General features: G+C 40.7%; 1 protein-coding gene and 1 long non-coding RNA gene across 3 annotated transcripts in view; both read right to left on the bottom strand.

Annotated features, from left to right (window-relative positions):
* The window catches only part of pde4ba (phosphodiesterase 4B, cAMP-specific a), a 194904-nt gene extending 182855 nt beyond the window's left edge, over positions 1-12049 (bottom strand). For both annotated transcript variants that reach the window (XM_010872402.3, XM_010872405.4), the window contains exon 1: positions 11523-12049. The gene's annotated coding sequence lies outside the window, so the exon portion shown is untranslated. The remainder of the gene's footprint in view (positions 1-11522) is intronic.
* A 3251-nt stretch (positions 12050-15300) lies between these two features.
* Positions 15301-20690, bottom strand: LOC109616031. Its single transcript, XR_002197065.2, has 3 exons — positions 19931-20690; positions 19675-19737; positions 15301-15520 (listed from the first exon to the last, which is right to left on the bottom strand). It is a non-coding gene; the product is annotated as an uncharacterized LOC109616031 (long non-coding RNA).
* Between the last annotated feature and the right edge of the window lie 6249 nt (positions 20691-26939).

The raw sequence follows: 26939 nt of genomic DNA on the forward strand, positions 1-26939 counted from the left end.
AGTCCTTATTGGGGGAGTGGGTTTGTTGTGCTTCAGCAGAAATATCTCTGATTACTTCTGATCAACTGCCATAGGTACAACTTAAAGAGATCAAGTAGGTACACAAAAACAAAAATGATCTTCATTGTCAACAGTCATCCCTCACATATATTAACAGATGATAGAATTGGGGAACAAAAAAAAGGTTTTGTTTGGATCAAATAACTATTTTTATCCAAAAATAGTTATTTGATAGCTCAGTAGCTGCAGACAACCGCAGAAAAGGGCCTAAGACATTTTGCAACTTTAACACTAGTAACATTTCCAGAGATCAAAAACATGATTTGTTTTTTGTAATAATGTTTTTAGTTTTGGACAGTACATGCTTTGGAAGACAATGTGCAGTTCCTCAAATCTTTGTCCAAGGGCTATAGCTTAGCAACCCTTTAGACAAACATCTGCTGAGCAGGATTGTTATATGTTCATTTTAAGCATTTGTGGTAAACCGATAAATTGTAATCACCATAATCATTGTCATTTGTTGCAATGACACAAAGCTGTAATTGGATACGGGAGGTCAAGGGGGTTAAAAAACTGAAAGAACAATAAGAGGTGGTAGGAAATCTGCATATGATATCAGAGATCAAAACTATGCGAGTGGACAGTTTAGAGACACCATGACAGATAAATGTTATTATAGCATTCATTCACTGCATGGTGCATCTCAATTGCACGCATTGCCTGTCTATGTGGGACCCACAGAGCACTGCACTGTCAACATTTAACTTTACGCCTCTGGGTCGAAGTGACAGGGATGTCGGGGGATGCCTGACAGGGACAGAGTGATTGTATTGATTGTATTTTGTCTCTCTCTGACATGTTGACAAATACCACACCTAAACTACACCTAGAGTGGGACATATTACAGCAACACTGTCATGGAGTGGGGGGCGCGGTCAAATGTATTTCAATTATTTCACAAACATCCAACCAATCCAATATTGGGAGATGACAGAAGAACACTATCGTTAATGTTGTTCTCATTAAACTACCCTCCCTAGAGTATCACCACATCATTCACAGTCTAATGAGCTGTTCAATTCCATCGGCAATGCAATATGGGATTTGGGCTTGATTACCTTAGTTAGAGTCCCCCGAGAAAGTAATGAGGAAAGGCATTGCTGCTTATATGACATTACAAAATTGCATTGAACTAAAGATGTACATCTTTCCCAAACATGAGCCTTTCTATTTATGGCTGAATGGTTCTAACCACACCGAAAAGTCCTAGGAACGTCACACAAAGACTAACTTTCCTCACAAACGATAGAGACTGAAAGCAGGGCGGGAGACAGAAGGACAGAGACATATGGGCTGAAAAGCTGACAGAAAAATCACAAAAAAGATCTCTCTTCCCCACTGGTAACCAAGCCACGTAGTGGAGGTGGGGAACCATAACTCTGGGGCCCATTATAGCTCATTGTCATACAAATCCTCAGGGTAAAGTGTTTGTTGTCCACTAATCTAAATGGGTGAGTCAGGAAAGCAATATTTATCTTCATAACAATAATAATACATGGTTCTTCTATAGTGCTTTTCAAGGACCCAGTCACTTCATAAACTAGCAAATAAACAAAAACAGAAAAGGAACCAGGCTTGCCTAGTTCAGCCGGCCCACAATTAAAAGTGATGAATGCTGTTGCCACTGGATTCAAACCCGGGTCTCCCACATGAGTGGCTGTGTTTTTAACCACTACACCATGATGCTATACGTTTGCCCAGTGTCGGTATAGCATCTCGACATTAGAACATTAATTAACATCATGCCAAATTTTTATATTTCGCTAGACACCATTAAGCATTGTGAGACTGATTATGAACTTTACACAGCCAAAGCTATTTCATGGCACAAACATTTCATTTTCTTTCATTCGTGAGTGACATTGATACAATAAATATCAATATAGGGGACAATAACTGACTTTTTCGTCAAGTGAAAAGAAGAGAGAATCGTGGAAACCCCGACACTTCTACTGGCCAAGCAGTTTTGATCCAGCCAATATTACCCCAGAAATCATGCACGGATGCGTAGTTCGAAAATCCACCAGAAATAGTCGCAATATAACTGTAAACAGTTTATTTTAGTCTTACTATAACCTAGTTACAGAAGGTTGTAGCCAGTGAAATTTGTGTCTATCCGGAACAAATCCTAATTCATAATTAGCTATGACTGTAACGAGATTCGAACACAGCCTATTGGTTGCAGGTCCGCGTCTCTAACCCCTACGCTATTTAACAAGTGGTGGATAGGTAGTCAGTCAGTCAATCAGTCAGTGACATTCACTCTTCTTGGCCGGCTTCACTGACGCAGTCCGCTAAAAACAAACAAAAACAACACAAAACAAGATAACCAAAACCAAAAATGAACTATATTAAACAGAAAGGAAGGAGACAGGGGCTTTTGAACAGATGGGGCTTAAGGCAAGATGTTTATTGACTCTGAGTCACAGTTGGAGGCAGGAAGTCAAGAGCCTAGAAGCACCCTGGAGAAAAGCCTGTCACCAAAGCTCCATAGCCTGCACCTAGGGATTGCATCTTGCCTGTCTGGTTTATATTCTTCGCCTTCTCACTTGATTGTTTAAAAAAAAAAAAAAGTACTTGAACCATGTTGGACTCGGATGGGAGAATGAATCCACTGACAGATATGAAAAAAGGAAAACAGAACCTAAAAATCCAGGTTGAACAGTATTTCTTAGAAAAACCTTGTAGGGGCTCATTCAGAAGAAAAAAGTATAAGAGTCAACAGCAGCCTATAGAAACCAGACTTTGAAGAAAGTTATCATTTCATTGTAAAAATATAAGCATACACTTGGAGACAATGGTTTCTGGCTTGGACTAGGCCTACATTAAACAGAATACAGAAGGATTTGACAGAAACCAGCAGTGATTTAAGGACAGACTTTACAAAGGCAGGCTTAAAAAGAAATGAAGTGATTTCCCTACCCATAATTAAAAACAGAATTATTAGCCCATTCCGACAGCATCAGATTTCATTCAGATTCCTCCAACTTTAATACCCTGACTAACATGCAGGCTAATCTGTATCTGGGACTTGTCAGAATGGTCAGAAATCTTTCGCATTCTAGAAATCATCTGCTAGGAAGGCAAACCCAGATTCATCATGGATAAGGTGGATACGCTGGCTGGAGTCAGGGAACGAATAAATCACAATAGGACATCAATAAACATCCACAACATTAGGTCATTCTACTTCCTGTATCTTCAACCTGATACTGACTATGTTTGCATCAAAGTAACAACAAGTGGACCACACTCGCCCGGCCTCTGGTTGGTGACTCCAAGTGTCTGTACTGTATGTTTTATATCTAGGTGCGCGTGCATTCAGACCAGTCAATCAGACCAGTCAGGACAGCTCAGTGTGCTATTCCAGCCAGCCAGCAAATTCAGGGAGGTGGTTAAACTCGCCACCTCCAATTAAATAGGGAAACACGGGGTTCCCAATCTATTTTGGCCAGCAAAACCCTTTTGATATCAAAATCTTTCAATGAAACCACCATACAGCCAATGCTTAGCCCGCTTTTACTGGAGTTAACTTCACCAAAATGCAGCAGAAGGGTACGGTACAGTGTTGTTCAAGCAAAAATGTCTGAAATATGTGTATGCTTATTGACATTCTAACAAATGACAGCTTGAATAAAAACAAAATAAAACGGATTTAATTGATTATTTGTTCATTACACAATGGAGCTGGAGAAGGTTACTGATGAGAACTACAAAGACTGAAAGATTTGATTCAGATTCCTCCAACTTCAATACTCTGAATAACATGCAAACTAATCTGTATCAGGGACTTTCTGACATTTTACCAAATGAAAGTGAATACAATTAACCACAAATTAGCAAAAGCAGAAATGGACATTTGTGACCAAAAGCAAACAAAAAGAAATAGAAAATGGTCGTTTTCTCAAACTGCCTGACTGGTCTTGTCTACACTGTTCTAATGAGTGCTGTCCAATTTCTGGACATTCTATAGAGAAAAAGAAAGCATTTCACATGTCAACTCTCTGTTATGAAAACAGATGATTTAACCCCAATAAAGATACTTTCTAAAGGTTACAAATATAAACTGGTTCAATGAACCAAATCTATTTCCTTTTTGTCTTTTGAGCATCTCATGTAACCCTTTTAAAATGCTTCATTTGGGAAACACAGAATTAGCAGTTTATTCACATTGCTCTTTGACATTCAACTGAAGCTCTTCTGTCTTTATGATGGCAATGTCAGTAGAGCGGGAAGAAAGAGAGATGTGAAACAATGCTCCTCAGTATTTCATCATAAAAGCCTGTCCAAGCAACCCCACGTGTTAACTCTTCAACTAACCGCTATTGTCACAGCCTCTGTAATTATGCTACCAGTCTCTAGACACCACTAAAACCAGAAAAAGGCCTATAAAACAACCCCATTTCCAAAAAATTTGGGAATCAACAGAAAATGCTAATGAAAACAGAATGTAATGATGTGCAAATCATTTAATCCAATATTTAATAGAAAAATAGTAAAAAGACAACATATTAAATGTTGAAATGTTAATGACTTAGGAAAAATACATGCCCATTTTGAATTTGATGCCAGCAACACATTTCACTTCTTTTAACAATACTCTGTAGGCGTTTGGGAACCGAGGAGACCAATTGCTGTAGTTTTGAAAGTGAAATGTATTCCATTCTTGCATGATATATGATTTCAGCTGCTCAACAGTTCAGGGTCTCCTTTGTCGTATTTTTCATTACATAACGTGCCAAATATTTTCAATGGGTGACAGGTCCGGACTGCAGGCAGTCCAGTTTAGTACCTGGAATATTTTACTATGGAGCCATGCAGTTGAAATGCGTGCAGAATATTGTTTGGCATTATCTTGCTGAAATAAGCAAGGCCTTCCCTGAAATAAATGTTGTCTGGATGGCAGCATACACCAATCAGCATCTCCAAAACTGCAGCCCTTGTGGGTTGTTCCCATTGGTCAGTATGTATCAAAATGGGTCCAAGGAAGGAAAAGAGGTGAACGAGTGACAGGGTCATTGGCAGCCAAGGCTCATTGATGCACATGGGAAGCGAAGGCTGGCCCGTTTGGTCCAATCCAACAGACGAGGTACTGTAGCTCAAACTGCTGAAAAGGTTAATGCTGGTACTGATAGAAAGGTATCAGAACCTACAGTGCATCACAGTTTGTTGTGTATGGGGCTGCGTAGCCGCAGACCAGTCAGGGTGCCCATGCTGACCCCTGTCCACTGCCGAAAGCACCTACAATGGGCACTTGAGCATCAGAACTGGACCACGGCGCAATGGAAGAAGGTGGCCTAGTCTGATGAATCATGTTATTTTAAATCACGTGGATGGCTGGGTGTGTGTGCATTGTTTACCTGGAGAACACATGGCTCCAGTATGCAGTATAGGACGAAGGCAAGCAGGCGGAGGCAGTGTGATACTACGTTCTGCCGGGAAACCTTGGGTCCTGCCATTCATGTGAATGTTACTTTAACACATACCAACTACTTAATCACTGTTGCAGACCATGTGCACCCTTTCATGGCAACAGTATTCCCTGATGGCATTGGCCTATTTCAGCAGGATAATGCGCCCTCCCACAAAGCAAAAATGGTTCAGGAATGGTTTGAGGAACACAAAGAGTTCAAGGTGCTCACTTGGCCTCCAAATTCCCCAGATCTCAATCCAATCTAGCATCTGTGGGATGTGTTTGACAACACACCTCGCAACTTACAGGACTTAAAGGATCTGCTAACGTCCTGGTGCCAGAAACCACAGCACACCTTCAGAGGTCAAGTGGAGTGCATGCCTCGATGGGCCAGGGCTGTTTTGACGGCAAAAGGGGATCCTACACAATATTAGGCAGGCGGTCATAACGTTATGGCTGATCGGTGTATGTTGCTCCAAAACCTGTATACTGCATATTGTTCAGCATTAATGATGCCTTCACATAAGTGCAAGTCACCCATGCCATGTGCACTAATGCACCCCCATACCATCACAAATGCAGGCTTTTGCAATGTGGGCTGATAAGCAGGAGGGTCCCTCTCTTTAGTCCAAACAACGCGTCATCCATGATTCCCAAAAATTATTTCATATTTTGATTTGTCAGACCACAAGACAGTTTTCCTCTTCACCTCAGTCCATCTTAAATGAGCTTGGGCCCAGAGAATGTGGCAGCATTTCTGGTTCTGGTTTATATGGTTTCTTCTTAACTTGCATTTATGGATGCAGCGACGTACTGTGTTCATAGAAAATGGTTTTCGGAAGGGTTCCTGAGCCCATACAGTGATTTCAACTACACAATTGTCTGTTTTTAATGCCGTGCCGCCTAACGGCCTGAAGATCCCAGAATGGTTTTCAGCCTTGCCCCTTGCATAGAAACATTTCTGGATTCTCTCAATCTTTTAATGACCATAAGAGATCCCCAAACTCATTGAGTAATCCTGCACAGTATTTCACAGAGTTGTGAAGCACACTTCATCTTTACTTCTGAAAGGCTCTTTTTATACCCCATAATTTTACTGACCTGTTGCCAATTAACCTATTTTGTTGTGAGATGTTCCACCAGTTTTTATTTTTATTTTGTTTTTTTCAGTCCCAGCTTTTTTGAACTGTGTTGCTGGCATCAAATTCAAAGTGTGCATATATTTTTCAAGAAACAATAAAAAGTAACACTCAGTTTCAACATTTGATGTTGTCTTCGTACCATTTTCAATTGAATATAGGGTTTAAGTAATTGCATTGTTTTCCTCTACATTTTACACAGCATCCCATTTTTTTTTAAACAGGGTTGTAAGTAGGACATGGAAAGAAACAGGTTGAATAAGAAAGTATAAGACCTCAAATGACATAAACCCTTAGTCCATCCCTACATTCAGTAAACCATCTCTCAGTCAACAGGAAGCCCTCTGTCCTTTAAACCATTCATTCATCCATCCAATCAGCCATTCACTCATCTATTGTGTTTGTCATATCCTGTTAGAGCAGAGTCCACCTCCATTCATGAGTCACACCATGCAATCACATACATGATTGCCCCTACAGTACACAGGCCTAAATACATCCCAATCACAATGCAGTCTGCATCACCCAGCCTCACCGTATACTGCTACTGAGTTGGAGAAGAACAACATTTCCATGTCCCCTAGATAGACTTACTGTCCCAGCAAGCAACACGCATCATGACTGGGGAGTTTAAGAAGGTGGCTGAGGCCTGACCAACCAGATGACTAATGTCCCCGAGCTAACCCCTTCCTCCTCTTGCTCCCTACCTGACCTCAAGGCCACATATAATGAAGCCAATATATCGATGAACATTCAGTGTGAGGGAGGCAAGAGAGAGGGGTGTGGACAGGCAGAAATAAGAGCAGAGATGTTGTTTGACCAAAATATTTCCAGTAACATCCCAGAAGACAACTATTACAAATGGTTGTCCAAAAACAGAGGGCTGCAATCCAGGGTGATCCTAATAGCCCCGTTTTTATTTTTTTTACTAATAGGATTTATTACAAAATAACACTTCATTCATGTGTGCAAAGCCACCTCTAAATCAGGAGGAAGCTTGCAAACATATCAAAGAAATCCCTCCAGTTGTAATCATGCATGGATACACTGTAGTGCGGTAGCCTGGGAATGGAAGTCTGGAGATGAAGGGAAAAGAGGCACATGGTTCTCCCTACCTAACTCAAAGTTCAGTCGCATACCTACAGCTCCGGAAAATATTAAGCAAATTGAACGCTTCGGTTCCTCACTCAAAACGTTCCTTTTCAACTTTTTTGGAAAGGAAAGAAAAAGGTGCAGTGGTCTCTTAATTTTTTCCAGAGCTGTATATTATCAGGCATGTGGTTCAACCCTTGAATGCTGATTGGCTGAAAGCCATTGCGTGTCTTTGTCTTTATATACAAATATTTTAAATCGTGTTTCATCATCACCTCTTTGTGAATCCTGGCTAACAGCCTATGAGTAATGTTACTACCAATACAGTAGAACACAGTCAGCACTGTTCCAAGTAGTTGTCTTTGTGGGGGGGGGGGGGGGGGCCAGCTTTTGGACACTGGGTTCAACATTGCACGCCGAAATGCATTGGTGTTCTCCTGATTTTATGACACCATGCACATGTTCAAGGCACCCAGTGACAGAGACAGCAAAGCAACCCTATGACATCTCAGAACATCCTCCATGTTTGACTATGGGGAAGGTGTTCTTCGCTCTGCAAGTTTTGTTTACTGTAAACTTAGTTTGTGAGCTTTACTAAAACTCCAATTGTGTCACAACTGTCCCCAGGAGATTGTTCCAGAAAGACGTGGCATGTTCAGGTGCTTTTGGCAGACTGCAGTCAGACTTTTTTGAGTTCCTCTCTCTCTCTCGGCAGTGGGTCTACCATTGAACCCCCTTTCTCTGAGTTTCACTGAAACTATCAGTGTCTGAAGGTCAGTTCGAATCTGTGTACCAGTTGATAGAGGTGCTTTCTCAACCATTTGAACAACTCTTCCATCATGTACTTTTACAGCCAAGTGCAGAGAGGTCGGCTGCAGTGGCATGGGCATTAAACCACTTAAAAACGTTCACGTACTACAGAAAAAGGAATATCAATGTCTCTAGAGAAGGACCTGTAGCCTTGACATTGCTCATGCTTGAGTATGGTCTTGTGTCCGACATCAGACGGTTTTCTGGTTCTCTCTTTAAACCATACTAATTGTGTTACACACAGTGACCCAAAAGGAGAATGAGTCCATTCCTCTATTCAAGCTGGCTGAATAAGTGATAGTCATATTGCAGGCATCTTTAACTCACCACAAGTGAGTGCAATTCCAAAATAAAGGAGAATCACATGCTTGAAATTAAATAAATATTTTCAGAAGATGATACAATTTATTAAATTATTCAGATTCATGGGTTTCGTTCAACTGCAAACCAATCCATACGTTATGTGTACACCAAAAGATTTTTGCATATATGTTGCTTGTGTGCCCATTGTGTCAGATGTTACGCCGGCTGTGTTTATACATTCCTTTCTTCAGGTCCACAGATGTATTATTTATTTCCAGCCAAGGACAAGGAGCTCACATAGAGATTGATGATAACCAAGCGAGCGCACAGGTCTGACTCAGTCTCCCGTCTACACACAAATGCATGCAAACACGCACGTATGCAAACGCACATAAAAGGGCATTCTGTACGTAAAAGAAGGGCACTCAATTCCTTCACGAGCACAACAGACCAACGGTATTCAGTACATGCAACCTCAGCCACACACGGAAACACAATGGAACAGACATGAACTCTCTCTCACACACACCCAGGCACAGACAGAGAAACACTCAGTCTTCATCGACAGATTGTCTATAGATGGGAAGGAGGTGGTGTAATAAATCATGTGATCACCCAGCCACTGCCAGCACCACTCTATAGCCTTCCCTGAGTCTTAAGGTCTGATTGATGGTCTGGGGCTCCACTGACTATCGCTGCTGAGGAGAACCTATGACTCACTATTCTCTAAGTAACACAGCCCAATAAAGTGCGTCCGTGTGAGTGTGTGCGAGCCTATGTTTCCATGTGTGACTTAGATCCTGTTCTACTACTCACAAGCCAGTAGGTAATCAATAACCTGCAGAGCTTCCACTCTGTCCAAAACCCACTGGTCCGGACCTGGAGGCCGTGGCAAGAGGCTACTAATCACTGACCTAACCTTCAACTATGTGGACCAGGAACTATGAATTACACAGTACATGGACGTGAATGCCATAGGGAACAGCCGAAGATCCTACAGACACGCACGGTGGAACAGAGTAAGAGAATGTACAAAGGAATAATTCAGAACATGTTTCAAAACACTCATAATCTAGTGTTACAGTAAAACAAAGACAATGTGCCGTTATGATAATTAATTAGCCTGCTTAACATGCACTTACACACCATTTGGCAGACAGTCTGTGACATAATTCAAACCGAATACAGCCACCAAAGATAACATTAATACTAATAACCAAAGATAGCTCCATACATTTTCATTTCATGCTCTGGGCTGGTCCAATTTCAAGAATATGACACCTTGATTAAATAGTTGTATATATTAGGATTGCTCTACTATTGATGTTCATTGATTTCTCAAGCTTAGATTTTAAATATTTAAAGCTTCGCACTCAGAAACCCCTCACAGCACTGCTTACTGATTTGTGTGTGTTACTGTAAAATAACCAAAACACAAAGTGGTCTAATTGATGGACAGACTAAATTGAAGAAGAAAAGTGTTGGAATCTTTAAAAAAGTAGCGGAGGAAAGAAATTAAGGAGTAATTCAAAGATGGGTGAGGTTGAAAAAATGTCAGTAGGCATGTGTCATAAATGGGAGAGATGGTGAGTGACTTGAGGGTGGAGATCAGTAATATCAGTCAAATGGCATCTGGACAAACAGGGCTGTTTGTTCTGGGAAGTTTTATTCACAAACCTGTGTCCCTTGAATTATTTTAAGTAATTTAGCAGACACTGTTCAGAACCACTTACAGTACAGACTGCATCCATTACTCCACATGGGCATGAATTGCGCATTACTCAACCAAGTAAACTACACAGAGCCTGGCTTATCCAGCACCCTTCTCTCACTGGCCCTTTGAACTTACAAAAGGGACATGATTCAGAAAATATATAAACTCACTGTGGAAGTTTCAAGGACGAAAACAACAAATTCAGTGTTGAATTATTTTAGGTGAAATCAAGAAATTGACATGGCATATGTACCACTTAAGAAGTGATTGTTTTCAACAAAGAGAGTTGCCATAGATTTAAAACTCTAGAGGCTTCAAACCGGTTGATCCCCTTGGAAATCCTTGAGTTAACAGAGGGAGTGAGTCTGAACTGAAAATTCCGCTGCAGGCTATTAATTCAGTCATCCTCATAACTGCCATTATCTGACTGACTCAGCAGCACACATAAAAGTGTAAGGATCCCTGAAATATCCTGACACTCAGAGTGTGCATCTGTAATTTTGTGATTTCGTCACTTGTGTCCGTTTTCGCTTTGAATGTCTTATTTTATTCAGTTGTTAACCAATTGGAACAAGTAGGTGACCCTAGTTAAGGAACTTGGAAAGTCAGGTTGGTTAACATGAACACGATGTAAGGACTGTGCATGCAATATGTAGCGTGCCTTTCAGTTTCTGTCACTCGAGACTGATGCCGTTTATTTAAAAACATTTTTCCAATATCCAATATTTAATGTATCCAAATTACAAAAAAAATAGATGTAGCATAACTATGAATTAGTTAATCCCATCACCTATCGTAAAGAAAACACATTTAGACAGCCCACTGGACTTCGCTATTAGGGATATCTCAGAACTCCATTCGTTCATTGACTTAGCTGAAATGCCTTAATTCAGTTGTTGTTAATTGGTTATATTATGTTTCTTATTCGACAAAATAAAAAACTAAGCGTTAGACAAAGTAGCATAGGTTCGCGTGCACGGGTTAAGCTTACCTACAAAGCGAATCCACTTTTTTCACTGGGAGACAGCCTTTAATTTTCGTTAAAAGCCAAGTCGGGTTCCTTTTGTTAAGCAGCTCTGTTTCAGGGCGCGCTATTGTGTAACCGAATCCTATTCTCCGTTCCGTTTATTCCAACCTCTTTGAGCAAACCTCGTGCAGTTATGGTCCAGCTACAAACCGGTAGCGCATCCCTCCCACCCCCCGAAAAAAGCACCTCCTCGATGGACTCCAAAGTCGTTTAACCAGACAATCACGTGGAAATAATTCAGAGGTTCTCAGTAGTTCATGAATTGCACAATTTAGAACGTTGGTAGGAAGATGGTGGGAGATTGTTTTGTCTGAGAGCTTTCAACGAAAAAGTCGCCTTACCCTCCCCTCACTGTACCAGTAGATTATCCTATTCCTATTATCCCTATCAAACGTACGATTTGAAGTAATGGCTAGGCTACAATTCTGCGCGTGGTTCAAGTCCACGCTTTGCAGCGTGACATGCACCGGACTTGTGGTTCACCAATTAGGTCAGCGGAAGTAACCTACTGCAAGGGTGGGGGGTCAGTAAAAAAGTTTAACCAAGCGATCCCTAGAATACATTTAGAGGGTGTTTGTAACACATTGTTTTTGTAAAACACTGCAAATATAAACTAATTGTCGCATAGATATTACTATCCACAGTGCTCTGGATATTAATATCTATGTTTACAACATCTTTGGTATTAGCCTATCTAATAAAACACAGGTCAGCCATAACATTAGGACCACCTGCCTAATATTGTGTAGGTCCCACTTTTGCCACCAAAACAGCCCTGACCCATCGAGGCATGGACTCCACTAGACCTCTGAAGGTGTGCTCTGGTATCTGGAACCAATACGTTAGCAGCAGATCCTTTAAGTCCTGTAAGTTGCAATGTGGGGCCTCCATGGACAGTACCAGCATTAACCTTTTCAGCAATTTGAGCTACTGTAGCTTGTCTGCTGGATCGGACCACATGGGTCAGCCTTTGCTCCCCACGTGCATTAATGAGCCTTGGTCGCCCATGACCCTGTCGCTGGTTAACCGCTTTTCCTTCTTTGGACCACTTTTGATAGGTACTGACCACTGCAGACTGGGAACACTCCAAAAGGGCTGCCGTTTTGGAGATGTTCTGACCCAGTCGTCTAGCCATCACAATTTGGCCCTAGTCAAAGCCGCTCATATCCTTACGCTTGCCCATTTTTCCTGCTTCTAACATATCATCTTTGAGGTCAGAATGTGCACTTGCTGTCTAATATATCCCATCCGCTGTCAGGTGCCATGATAACGAGATTATCAGTGTTATTCTTGATATTCACTTCAGCTGTCAGTGGTCATAATGTTATCACTGATTGGTGTATGCTGCCGTCCAGATGTTTATTTTTATTTGTCTAATTTTCTGACAAACATTTATTTGTATTTTTACTTTGAAACAGTAAAAGCTGTGTCCGACTCAAAGAAGAGCAAATCTGAAATTTGCTGGTGTACTGAAAATAGGGCCTAATCACATAATGCAATTAATCAAATGCATTAAGTTTTAGGCATACTATGTTTTCATTATAAAGGCTGAAAACAGAAGATTATTTGTTTTAGAAACAATTAGGTTGGCCGACTTATCAATGTTCTTGAAGTTTAAAACGTGCACATGCACATACTGTTTCTGATGTTTTTGTTGACTTCAGTAACAAATTAGCTCTATGCCTTCAGAAGTATTTAAACCTATCCATATTCTGAATTCTACAGAAAGTAATAACAAAAGTTAAGACAGATCTGAGTTCAGGTTTAGGTTTCAGAATACAGACAGGTAATACAGTGTTAAGATTACATTTAGGGTTATGTTTAGGATTAGGTATTATTTAGATGTGTGTTTTGTACTTGGACAAAAAAAGTATTATAACTTCAATGTTTTAATTTACCAGACAATTCAATAAGAACAAATTAGGATTTAAAATAATGGCATGTCACAGATTTTTCTAATGTGATCTAAATATTAAAATGATAATCAATATCTAACAGGCAGAGCAATCTTACAAGTGATTCTTCACAGAATGTCAGCACAGTTGTTTGCTATTTGGAAGTCGAGTACAGAGATACACAATCCTCCTTCTGTGCCTAAGTTGCTGCTTTTTTAGTCTGTAAATGTGCCGGGAGAGTTAATTTTGCCAACATCTATTTAGGCATAGTTTAATCATATCCGAATATCAAATGTCAACTCACGGATATGATTATATAGCCAGGTCAGCACCCTATAGTATTATGGTTGAGGGTTAGGTATTATGTATGGTTAGTGTAATTCTGTAAATGCCACAATACTCATCATTCACCCAAGTTTAGTCACAATTGTGCCAGAATTGTCTGAGATATTGCATGGGTTAGTAAGTATCATTTACTCAGAGAGTGAAACAGAGGGATAACATGTACCTTTTATAGCACCATACAGTGGATATAAAAAAAGTCTACACACCCCTGTTAAAATGCCAGGTTCTTGTGATATAAAAGAAAGAGACAAAGATAAGTAATGTCAGAACATTTTCCACCTTTAATGTGACCTATAACGTGAACAATTCAATTGAAAAACAAACTGAAATCTTTGAGGGAGAAAAAACAAACAAAAAAACTCAGTGACAGCAGATCTGGAATATTACGGCAAATTACAAAACAGGCTGAATTAGTTGACTATGGCAAAATATTTGGCTAGATTAGTAGCTAATTTAGTAAATATCATCATCAGCTACAGATAGCTAGGGAGGGATTGTTTACAGATTTAAGCTGCATACAAAGCTTCCTATGAGCGAATTGTGTTTCAAAATCAAGTATTAAAATCTTTATCAACGTATCTTTATTTGTCCAGAGAAACACATAATTAATGATAGCACAACTTGCCATAGTTCAATAGTTCAATGAACAAAGTTGAGCCCTAAATAGCTCAATAGCTGCATCTGAAGGTAATGTAATGCCTCCACATTTTGTTTTGGGAGTCTTTCTATTTTTACAGTGTATGAGGTGCATTTTTCTTTACATATCTGCCCACTGACCGACAACTAAATTGGGGAACCTTACACTGGCTGACAACACCCACAGCAATAGGGTGCATCGGTTATATAACATCATGTATTAGTCTAGCTTTATTTGCTTTGCTTTGAGTTCTTGCTTTAAGATGTGTTGACTGGTAGGTATATAAGGTACAGACTTTAATATGTTATAGAGGAATCGCACATTTTTGCTTAGTTCTATACCCAAATATATCATTGCCACACCATAAATGTATGCAGTGATTTTATAGATTGGACAGAGTGGAAGAGATTGTATAGATTTTACAGGATCTACACATTATTGTGCAGCTACTTGCCCCCGCGGGACTTTTGTTTTGTAGCATTATAAAGTTTGATTAAGATTTATTGAATTTGTGTTTTTTGTGATTGATATATGCAAAATATTATTTAACTGGTTTAGCAGAGTTGAACACACCTACATTCATTTTGTGAATGAAGGTGTAAAACCCCTTACATTGGATTAGCAGAGTAGGACACACTTGCAATTTTTACATCTTGTATTTTTATCATTTAGGAGACACTTATCCAGTGCGAGTAAATGCATTTTTAAAGACCAAGATGGAACAACTACACAGTTTAGCAGTGAGTGCAGTCTGATCAAAGGATAAGCTATTGACAAAGGTCGGTGTTGGAAAGTAGACCATACAAATAATAAACAATAAAAAACAATAAAAGTTAATAAGAGGCAACAGACAGGTGGAGTTAGTGGAACTATTTTAATTACTCTTTAACAAAGTAGGCTTCAACTGGAAGCCCAAGAAGAGGGGTGACGTGGGAGAACTTGGGAAGGTTGAACACCAGGCGGCCCACTGCATTCTGAATGAGTTTCAGGGGTTTGGTTGCACAAGCCGGGAACCTCAACAAGAATGAGGTACATTATTCCAGATGTGAAATGCCAAGTGCCTGGACAAGTTCTGGTCCTGCATCCTGAGTGAGGTAAGGAGAATGGAGAATTTCTACATTATTACGTGATGTGTTTTAAGACTGCTTACAGTAGGGGCTTATTTACACTGTAGTTTCATTTAGATAAACAAGACTTTTCTGAGAATTATGTTCGCTATCCATTTCTTTAGGTAAACTGGTAAAAATGTAAATTGCAGGACATTTTCCCAACATACCCTCTACTGATCAGAAGACAATTACAAGGAACTGCAGTTATTTTCAATACTCATATGAGTGATTTTGTGATTCATGTAGCTGTTGTCACTTGTTATTCAATAGTAAACAATAAATGGAAAACAACAATGAAATAAACAAGCAAGCCAGCCAATTATCTAGCCTTGTTGCCCAATGCAACAAATACTATTTTGACAGGGAAACATGCTTTCAACCTAGTGCAACACCTTGGCCTGGACTGGGAAGCACTAATGGAAAATGATAAAGGTCTGCTCTGACGAAACAATATGTCCAACTGTAAAACAACGACATGGATTGCATTTTACAAAATCAGAGAGAAAAAGTGTAAATAAAATGAAAACAAATGAATGATGTTTTATGTGATCCTGCCTACAATCTCCACAACATTTCTGGTAAAGATAAGTAAACTTTAGGTAAAGTTTTATCAATGAAAATGAAACAATAACTTTGATTAGACTAATATTCTCCCCACTGAGCAAACACAGACACATTTCTGCTAGGTCCTACATAATGTAAATCATCCTATTCTCTAAAAGGATTGTCATCCTTGTCTACTCTTGTACTGTATTGCTAAGAAACTTAAGTTTAGATTTGGCCTTATGTTGTTGGTTATTATCCTGGGGAAAGGACTTTCCCAGTGTCTGGTTTTAAGGAGATAGACCTTTGTTTCTATCATTCTTATATGACTTTACCTGTGCTTATTCACTTTCCTGTTTTCTTTTTTTGGAAAACATTTCCAAATCTTTGCCACGGTCTTACGTCATTATTGTAGAGTCACTACAATACGATTGATCAATCCTCAGTTTTCTTCCAAGAAAACAACTGAACTCTGGCTGTTTTAAATTCACCAATGGCCTCATGGTGACCTCCCTGAGCTGTCTTTTTCCTGTTCTGCGGCTCAGTTCAGAAGGCTGACTGGCTTTTTAATGTAGCTGGGTGGTTTAATTAATCATCCACAGCTTAATTATTAACTTGAACATGATGAAAGAGATACATCGTTTGATTTGTTATTTTTAACAAATGTCTGTATTTATCCTGACCCAGCTATACGCAACATTTGTAGAGTCCACCATCACATTCTTCATCACAATCTGGTTTGGGTCTGCATTGTACGATCTGCAGAAAGAACAGATTCCTGCCATATGTCCTCGATCAAGGCTAGAAAGACCAGCAGGTGAAGGGCAGTCAGGCAAATTAGGATGAGTTTTCCCTGTACTATAGCACCTGAGTAACCGCCCATCTGCCAAACAGAGACTAAGGGGACTGTACTTTCACATGAAGACACCTCCTAACTCATAATGAAATAGATGTTCATATTGTCTAGAATTTACTGTAAGTCTGCAAACACAAACTACTATGTAATGGATACACTTACTACATGCTCACCAAGTTGCATATTGCACACAAAACCTGTCATCTTGTAGATTTTGTCTGTCATTATTGTGTATTCTGTCGTTAGGTTTCATCTACTACTAGCAGCACCAAATATAAGTATAGGTATGTACTTAGTGTATGAAGGTGATTCTGGTTACCCATCTGTCAATTACTGCCCTTCTTATGAGACTTTAAAAACATTTCCTAATATATATTTAAATCTTACTGAGGGACCTTAGAGATGCTTGTAACCCGCCAAAAAAAGGGGTTCATCAGTTAATTGTATTTAATTATTTATCCATACTTCACGTTTGAGTAATGGGGATTTTATTTGGGAAAAATAGATTTTATTTTGTTGGAAACCGGAAGTAGCGTGCAAAAGTACTTCCGTTAGCTTAACATCGCTAAAATCAGATGGAGCACTGCTTCGGGTTCTCCCACGAAAAGAAGTTGGAGAGCCATCCAGAAATCGCTTTTATCTGTCCTGGTTTCTCATACTGGAAATCCCCTCTTGGTCAGGTCTTTTTCATGCGGCGAGCAGAAGTTCCAGAAGCTCCAGTTCTTGAATCATACCAGATGAACCATTGATCCATAGATGGCGAGCGTTTCCAATGAACCGTGAACCTTCACCACAGCATCCCGGAAGCCTGTGGTAGGATTGTGTCAGCTCAACAAACCGGCACCAACGAGATTTCTCTTTCAAATATTTACCCTTGACTTTGACTATCCCCCTTTGACTAACTGACTCGAACTCTGGATTGAACTCTGGGATCCATTTCCAAGGATCATTTTCAGAAAGGACATTTTATTTTAAATGTATTCTGGGCCCATAGGTAGTGTGCACACAATTGTTGTGAAGTGCTTGAAATATTTTGTTGAACTAAAAAGTTTACACATTTCAAACCGTTACATCTGTGTGTTGCTTGGTTATTGCTGTACTTCTCAGCTCCTACAAACCTAGGGTGTACATACCCTCAAAGGGTTACACAATAAACTTGGCGAGCCAGCCAGGAGCTTTTAGTAAGTAATAACCCAAGTGCCTTTCCGTCAAAAGAAAAGGGAAAGAAAATGGATGTGATTGAGAACGAAGGTATTAAGGTCCCCAATGCAGTCATTGTATCAGGTTTGACAAATGGGGATTTAGACAAAGATTTATGAAGATTTAAAGCAATTTGGGTCTATTAATAGAATTGTCAAGGTTTCAGACAAAACCTCTATAGTATAGTTCTATAGTAAAGCCCTTGTAGAATATGTAACTGGTGCTGCTGTGGAGACACTTGAGAAGGATTTACCTTTTGATAGAACCAGTGATACAGATGATGATGTTGCCTTCCATGTTGAAGATTTATCCAGTTTATACTCAAGTAAAAAGGGTACCGATCTTACCAAAACATTTCTGTCTGATCCCCAAAATACTGCAAAACGCAGTGGAAAATCTTTTTAAAACCTGCTATATGACAAGTTAGCACAAATCACTGGATTACTGAAAGAGCAAGGTGAATCTGACAGACCTCAGGGTACAGTTGTGGCACCTGCTGGAACAGCCACAGGTCCCGTTTTCCTTGATGCCACTCAAATGGATTCAGTCAATGATGAGCAACGTTCTCTTGACCCCCTTAGCCCTCTTTTCAGACCTATGGTAAATGCTATACCTACTCAATTGCCAGTATCTTTTTTCTTGCAAACTGCCGAACAACTTACTCCGCCTGAGGTGAAGCGTGTAGTGGTCGAACGCATTGTCAAAAGTTCTGACCTCTTCGCAAATACATGCACCAGTAAAAGTTAGACCTTTTTCCGGCAAAGTCCCTTGCCCAAACCTTGAAGTCGATTATGAGACTTGGAGGAACAGCATTGAATGTCACTTGGCTGATCCTACCGCTTCCAGTGCACAGCTGGTAAGATGCATTGTTGATAGTTTGCTTCCCCCTGCCGCTTCGGTTGTCAAGTCGCTTGGTTACCATGCAAAGCCAAAAGCTTTCCTCAACCTGCTTGACTCAGCCTATGCTACGGTGGAAGATTTTCGCCCAGTTTCTAAATGTTAAATCAGAACTCAGGCAAGAAACCTTCCAACTATCTCCAGAGATTGCAGACCCTTTTGAATAGAATTGTGAAAATGAAAACCGTTTTGCTTCAAGATTCAGACAAGCAGCTCTTAAAGCAATTCTGTAGGGGCTGCTGGAACAATGTGCTGATTAATAACCTTCAGCTTGAGTTAATTGTTAGTCAGCCTGAATTAAAAACACTTGCCCTAGTAGTGCCAGATGTTAGGTCCAACAGTCTCACCCCGTTGTTAATTGGAACTAGCACTCTCGATCCACTGTATGAACAGTTTTGTGATGACAATACATTTCGAAAGAGTGCTTACTGTGGCTACCACCAAGTCCTGAGAACTTTACAAATCAGACACAAGCATAGTTTAAATGGCAGACTAGGTCTCGTCAACCTGAGAAATAACGAGCCAAGTGTAATCTATGCTGGTGAAAATATAGTGCTGGAGGTATATGCAAATATTGACAATGTTAACAATGAAAAAGGTGCCTTACTTGAGCAACCTACCGTGTCATCCTTACCTGGGGGAATTTTTGTCGAATGTTGTCTCATTAACGACCTAAGAGACGCCCCATACAAAATACCTGTAGTGGTAAGGAATGAAACTGATCGAAACATTTGCCTTCCTGTCAGGTGTATCATCGGTGAACTTAGTGCTGTTAAAGAGATTGTTCCAACTCAGAACACCGTTAGTTGCAGTAGCCACCAACAGCCCACTAGCCAAACAAACAAGCAGCCACGTTCAAATCTAACCTTCGACTTTGGAGAATCACTTACCGAGGAGTGGAAAGCTTGTATGACAAATAAGTTAAACACATTTTCAGACATTTTCTCTCATCACGATCGCGACTACGGACATGCAACAGAAGTGAAACATTCAATCAAACTCAAGGATGAGACACCTTTCAAGCAATGCCCACGTCCTATTCATCCTCAGGATTTTGACGCAGTGAGGCGTCACCTGCAGTCTCTTCTTGAAGCAGGGATCATTCACGAATCACAGTCTCCTTTTGCATCTCCAATAGTCGAACTCAAAAGAAGAACGGTGATGTCAGATTATGTGTAGACTACTGGCGATTAAACATGCAAACGATCAAAGATGCGTATGCATTACCGAATCTTGAGGAATCCTTCTCAGCCCTGAGCGGATCTCAGTGGTTTTCAGTAACGGACCTGAAAAGTGGCTATTACCAGATTGCGATGACAGAGTGACAAAGACAAGACAGCATTCGTGTGCCCTCTTGGTTTTTGGGAGTGGAATTGCAGGGGATCACAAAACGCGTCCAACACTTTTCAGCGTTTAATGGAAAAGTGCATGGGGGACATGATTCAAGCTTCAGTTTTTGAATCATATCAGGTGAACCATTGATCCATAGATGGCGAGCCTTTCCAATGAACCGTGAACCTTCACCACAACATCCCGGAAGCCTGTGGTAGGATTGTGTCAGTTCAACAAACCGGCACCAACGGGATTTCTCTTTCAAATATTTACCCTTGACTTTGACTATCCCCCGTTGACTAACTGACTCAAACTCTAGATTGAACTCTGGGATCCCTAAGAACCAAGGGTTACATGTATTTATTAGCAACAGAAGAAGGAATTGTAATTAAAAAATACATATGAAAAACTCCTAATTATCTAACTTATGGGATTTGTTAAGCAACTTTTGACTATTAATGTTTTTTTTTTTTTTTTTTTAATGTGTGGTATTACAAATATTGCATTTTCACTTTGACATTAATGGAAGGTTTGTTCCACTCTGCTAACCTAATTAATGGAAGGTGTGTTCCACTCTGCTAACCTAATTAAGGGAAGGTGTGTTCCACTCTGCTAACCTAATTAATGGAAGGTGTGTTCCACTCTGCTAACCTAATTAATGGAAGGTGTGTTCCACTCTGCTAACCTAATTAATGGAAGGTGTGTTCCACTCTGCTAACCTAATTAATGGAAGGTGTGTTCCACTCTGCTAACCTAATTAATGGAAGGTGTGTTCCACTCTGCTAACCTAATTAATGGAAGGTGTGTTCCATTCCAAAGCAGGAGCCTTGTCCGCATTGCCGGCAGTAAGTCAGACTTGTTCCCAATGCATGTTGGACTCCGGCAGGGCTGCCCTTTGTCGCCGGTTCTGTTCTTAATTTTTACAGAAATTCTAGGCGCAGCCAGGGGCTGGAGGGTGTCAGGTTTGGTGCCAACACGATTTCGTCTCTGCTCTTTGCGGATGATGTTGTCGTGTTGGCCCCTTCAAACCAGGACCTTCAGCATGCACTGGGACGGTTTGCAGCAGAGTGTGAAGCGGTGGGGATGAGAATCAGTACCTCCAAATCCGAGGCCATGGTCCTCAGTCGGAAAAGGGTGGCTTGCCCACTTCAGGTTGGTGGAGAGTGCCTGCCTCAAGTGGAGGAGTTTAAGTATCTAGGGGTCTTGTTCACAAGCGAGGGAAGGATGGAACGGGAGATTGACAGATGGATCGGTGCAGCTTCTGCAGTAATGCGGTCAATGTATCGGTCTGTTGTGGTGAAGAAAGAGCTGAGCCGCAAGGCGAAGCTCTCGATTTACCGGTCAATCTACGTTCCTACTCTCACCTATGGTCATGAGCTTTGGGTCATGACCGAAAAGACAAGATCCCGGATACAGGCGGCCGAAATGAACTTTCTCCCCAAGCTGGCTGGGCGATCTCTTAGAGATAGGGTGAGAAGCTCGGTCACCTGGGAGGAGCTCAGAGTAGAGCCGCTGCTCCTCCACATCGAGAGGGGTCAGCTGAGGTGGCTTGGGCATCTATTTTGGATGCCTCCGGAACGCCTTCCTGGGAAGATGTTCCGGTCCCGTCCCACCGGGAGGAGACCCCGGGGAAGACCTAGGACACGCTGGAGGGACTATGTCTCCCGGCTGGCCTGGGAACGCCTCGGTGTCCCCCCGGAAGAGCTGGAGGAAGTGTCTGGGGAGAGGGAAGTCTGGGCATTTCTGCTTAGACTGCTGCCCCCGCGACCCGGCCCCGGATGAAGCGGAAGAAAATGTATGTATGTATGTGTGTTCCACTCTGCTAACCTAATTAATGGAAGGTGTGTTCCACTCTGCTAACCTAATTAATGGAAGGTGTGTTCCACTCTGCTAACCTAATTAATGGAAGGTGTGTTCCACTCTGCTAACCTAATTAATGGAAGGTGTGTTCCACTCTGCTAACCCACCATGGAACACCTTCCATGTTACAAAGAACACATAGACCCTAGTTGATTATCCCTTTCATATACAATATATTAGACAGTCATCTCCACCATTGGAGTAAATACACACACAAAGACATACACCCACACAATTTACCAGAGATGACAGAGCAGAACCAGTCCACCCCAGAGCCTTACTGCTCACTCTGTTCACATGACAGCCCTGTGACAAGACAGAGACAGCCAGAGGACAATGACACATCCAGCCTCTGTGAGCGCACACACACATGCACGCAAGCACGCGTGTGTGCTGGAATGACCTGAATGCAATATTAATCTTTAGTTCCATCACTGGAAATCCTCTGTGGTCTTTAAATTTAAAAGGATGATTGATGTGAAGAGGTGAATAAATACAATAAAATAACAAGAAACAGAATAAAATGTTCCCATATTCATTGAAATTGTATAAACTACAAAATACTATGAGGTGAAAGTTAACATGAAGATGACCGTCTTGATTTGGGTTGATTTGACCGCCATTATTCAGGTGAGTTTCTCCTAAGGATATAAAATCAGAAAGCAATGCTTTTGTAACGGTAGTGATAGTGGAGGAACCAGGCGCAGGTGAAATGAAACTCGATGAGCATACAAAAACAAACTTAAAGAAAACAAAGGGGCTGAATCCTTTAAACAGCACAAAACGGAAGCCACTCACCAACATGTGCATACAGACAGTGACAACAATGATGGACAAATGTGGGGAGCAGAGGGGAAACATTTAAACACATAATGAGATGATTGGGACCTGGTGTGAATAGTTGAAGACATGTGACACAAAGACAAGTCCGGGATGTGTTTGTGGAGAGATGGGAACTGGTGGTGTACGGGACGGTGGCACTGATCCTCACTGCATCGTGACAGCTTTCAGATTTTTCAGAGAGCCGTGACCGTGTCTCTCATAATTATAAGCATATGTTTGGTAAAAAGTCATATTTTTTCTCCACTTAAACTATAAAAATCATTTTGTCTATAACAATAAACTATAACAATCATCCCTGATCACGATTTGCTTTAAATAAGGTTTGTTATCAAGCTATAGTAATGAAAATTAGACTAAATATTCACCAGCGCCCATTGAGATGCATTAAGTAGCATAATTAATAGTATATCAAACCAAATAAATTGAACATCTGGTTTAAGTCTGGAAAAAACAAAATTTCTCAGAATTGTTAATATAACTGTTCCATTGATAACTTTCGTAAAGTGATGTCCTGTGATGTGTTTACTGAGCAAGGACTGGGGACCAGGAGGTTAGTGAAGAACACCCCCACAGCTGTATTGTTCAAATGAGGATTTAATGCTTAAGTAATGCGTCTGTGAGAAGGAATCCGAGCCATCTGGTAGACTGTGATCCCCCCCAACCCCCCCCCCCCCCCAAACACACACACACACACACACACACACACACACCCACTTCCCTTCCCAGATAGACACAGTTCTCGTGGAAACAATGTCAGCTTGATGAGTCATGTCTGGAGGTCATGCTGCTTGGGCTGCTTGTAAAGGGGAATGATGGCTATTGGAATGTGTAGGCGGAGACTCTCAGCACGCCTCGCTAGCGCAAAGATGAGTAACATCAGATCTGTGTACACGTGAATATTTACTAATACGTATTAGCACAAGGACGGCGGGATAGCAGACCAACTCAGAGCCAGCTTTTCCATCCTGCGAGAACCAGCCACAGACTGAGAGACAAAGACGAGCTCAATGGCCGCAACCTTCTGATTAGAGGGCTACGGCTACATGACACGACGTCACCCAGGCGATGCCATGCGTTTAACCTGACAGTTAGCTAGTACAATGTAACACCTCCTTCTCCTCCCTCTGCTCCTTTCTCTCTCCTTACAATCTCTTAACTCTCCCTAGCCCTCTATTGATGTTTGCACTCTCCTAACCCTCTCCCTCCTTAAATCGCTCCCATTCACTGCCTCTCAAGGTCACTTGACTGAATCTCTGATAGTCGGGTACAAAACATCTTGAAAGAGTCATATGGTTTTAGATTGTACACTTAAGGTTTGTTATAATGGAATGTTTAATTTCTGTAAATAGGTCTAATAGGAGGACACCCCACCACCTACATTTCTCCCTCCTGTTTCTCTTGCTCTCTCACTCTTATTTAACATGTACAGTCATGGTTTAGCATAACCTAGCAGTGCAGCTAACAATTACGAATGGTGACTACATGAAAATGAAATTGAAATAAGTAGAATAGTCAGGGTTAGAACTAGAAGTAATGGTTAGATTAGGTTGTTAGGTTAAGGTAGGTATTTTTAAGTAGTTATACAAATGGAATGCTTGTTTACGGTGTTTAGATGGTGCTTTGAAGTATTTAGAATCACTTTTTCTATGAGAGAATGACAAATGCTATTACATTTTCATGGGCCATCGTTGTGTACTGTCTTCATTCAACCGTAACAGCACCAAAAAAACAAATAGTTCACCTACACTTCAGTTAGCTTCAAAAATACTTTTATTAATGGTTTGCACCTTTTATTGCAATATTACTTTGAACATACATTTTTGGTCTGATGTCCAACTGAGTATTCAATCCAATGCCTTCCTTAATGGTTGCTGATATCAGATTTGGTTAGGGTTAGTGCATCGCAGAGGTTTAAAAACAAAGGAAGAAAATGATTAGTAGACAGAACTTCTGTCTGCCATTTTTTATGCTACCAGTTTAATTTTAGACACAAAATGTCATTAGGTAGCTATTTAAAGACTAACATAATTCATAAAGCCAAATGCATTATTTTACTTTATCATCATCATTGAAACATTTCTTTAGGTTAGCTCATAATTAAGTCTTGTAATCTAGTGGGTTATAATGCTAGGCTACCAAATTAAGAAAGTTCCATAAACTGTATTCAAGTGAGTACTATTTGTCCTGCAAGAGAAATCAATCATAGCAGGAATGCAATCAACCCATAACCAAACTTGTAACACCTAATCCCTAATTTTAAACCTAAACCCAACTGAAACATTTACCTTAAACAGAAAAGGAAAACCTGATTTATGCATTTTCACTGGGAACCACGGTTTTGGCAATGATTTTGGTCCCCATTTTTTAAATAAAACCTGCACACACACACACACACCCAAACACAGAAGGAAAGGTTGAGAGGGTGCTTTGATGCCTTGGTCGCTGGCTCTGTTTGAGTGAGTGCTGGGGACACAGACGGCATATCAATCCACTACTTTCCCATTCTGCCATAGAGTCAACACAGACGTCAGGCTACGTTAGGCTGTCAGTGTGTTGATGAATTAGCAGGGCCGTGTTCCGGCACCAGCTGTGTTCCTGCTGGAGTGGCCCAGAGTGACCGTGAGTAACAACCTCATCACGCAGAGAGTATGCCCCATTTACCATGGTGATGAGTCAAGACCCTCAGGTGATGAGTGAATACCTCCACAAACACACACACCCAAACACTCCACATATACTCCAATCTGCGTAATAAGGACTTATGTTTGTATGTGGAGTGCATGATGAATGTGGTAGGTGTGTGTGTGTGCTCGCATGAAAGTGGGAATGTATATATGTGTTTTTTTATTATTCATATTACATGCAGGTTACTTGCAGGTTCCTGGTAGACAATGCTAGAAAAATATACACATTAAAACATAAAAGTGTGCCATTGCTGAAAATGTAGAATACATTAAGATGCTGTCTGTATATGTGTATATGTGTATGTGTATATGTGTATATGTGTATATGTGTATGTGTGTATGTGTGTATGTGTATGTGTGTATGTGTGTGTGTGTGTGTATGTATAGGTGAGATCACCCGTAATTCTCTGTAGGGGATCAGATCAGGTTAAGTGTACAGCACTGATGTTTTTTTGCAGATGAGACCCTCTGCTTTATACCAGTCCCTGTCCAATCAGCAGTAGGCAAATAAACCATGAGTGGCTTGGGTAGGAAGTGTCCTTGTTAATACCACAGGCTTTCATCAGGATATCCTCAATGGGTGGGAGCATGCCCATGGTATTGCTTCTCAAACCAGCCACCTTTTACACACAACCAGAGTGATGCTTGAGGTTAATTTGCAGTTAGACAACTGACGGAGACAGAATACACTAAATCTATTTAACCTCACATGTATATATGTAAACTAATAGGTGAGTATTGGAGATAAATGTTGATGGGTGGTAAGAGTATATACTATACGGTAAATATCCGACAAACTAAATCGAAATATGGTTAGAGTTTTGGGAGTAGCACAGCTATTTAATTAGGAGGTGTTTTGATGTGACTAAAACAGTCCTGTGAGTCTTTGTTTGGCAGATGCGTGTGTATGCTCAGGTACGTTAGGGCATTCATTCCAATGCCTTCCGATTATGTTTAGACTGTAAATTACTGTAGCGGTTAGAATTAGGGTTATGTCATATTAGTGTCAGAGGTTACATTTGAGGTTCAGACTAAGTTTTGTGTTTACGGATAAGGCTAGCTTTAGGTTGAGGTTAGAGTTAGAGGTTCATGAAAGCAAGATTTTGAGAATAAATAGAGAGATGGACCATCACTACGAGACCTAATGTTTTTCATATGGATTGCCTGGCCTTCCTTTCCC

The sequence above is a fragment of the Esox lucius genome, chromosome 8 (genome assembly GCF_011004845.1).
Source record: "Esox lucius isolate fEsoLuc1 chromosome 8, fEsoLuc1.pri, whole genome shotgun sequence".
NCBI classification, from domain to species: domain Eukaryota; kingdom Metazoa; phylum Chordata; class Actinopteri; order Esociformes; family Esocidae; genus Esox; species Esox lucius.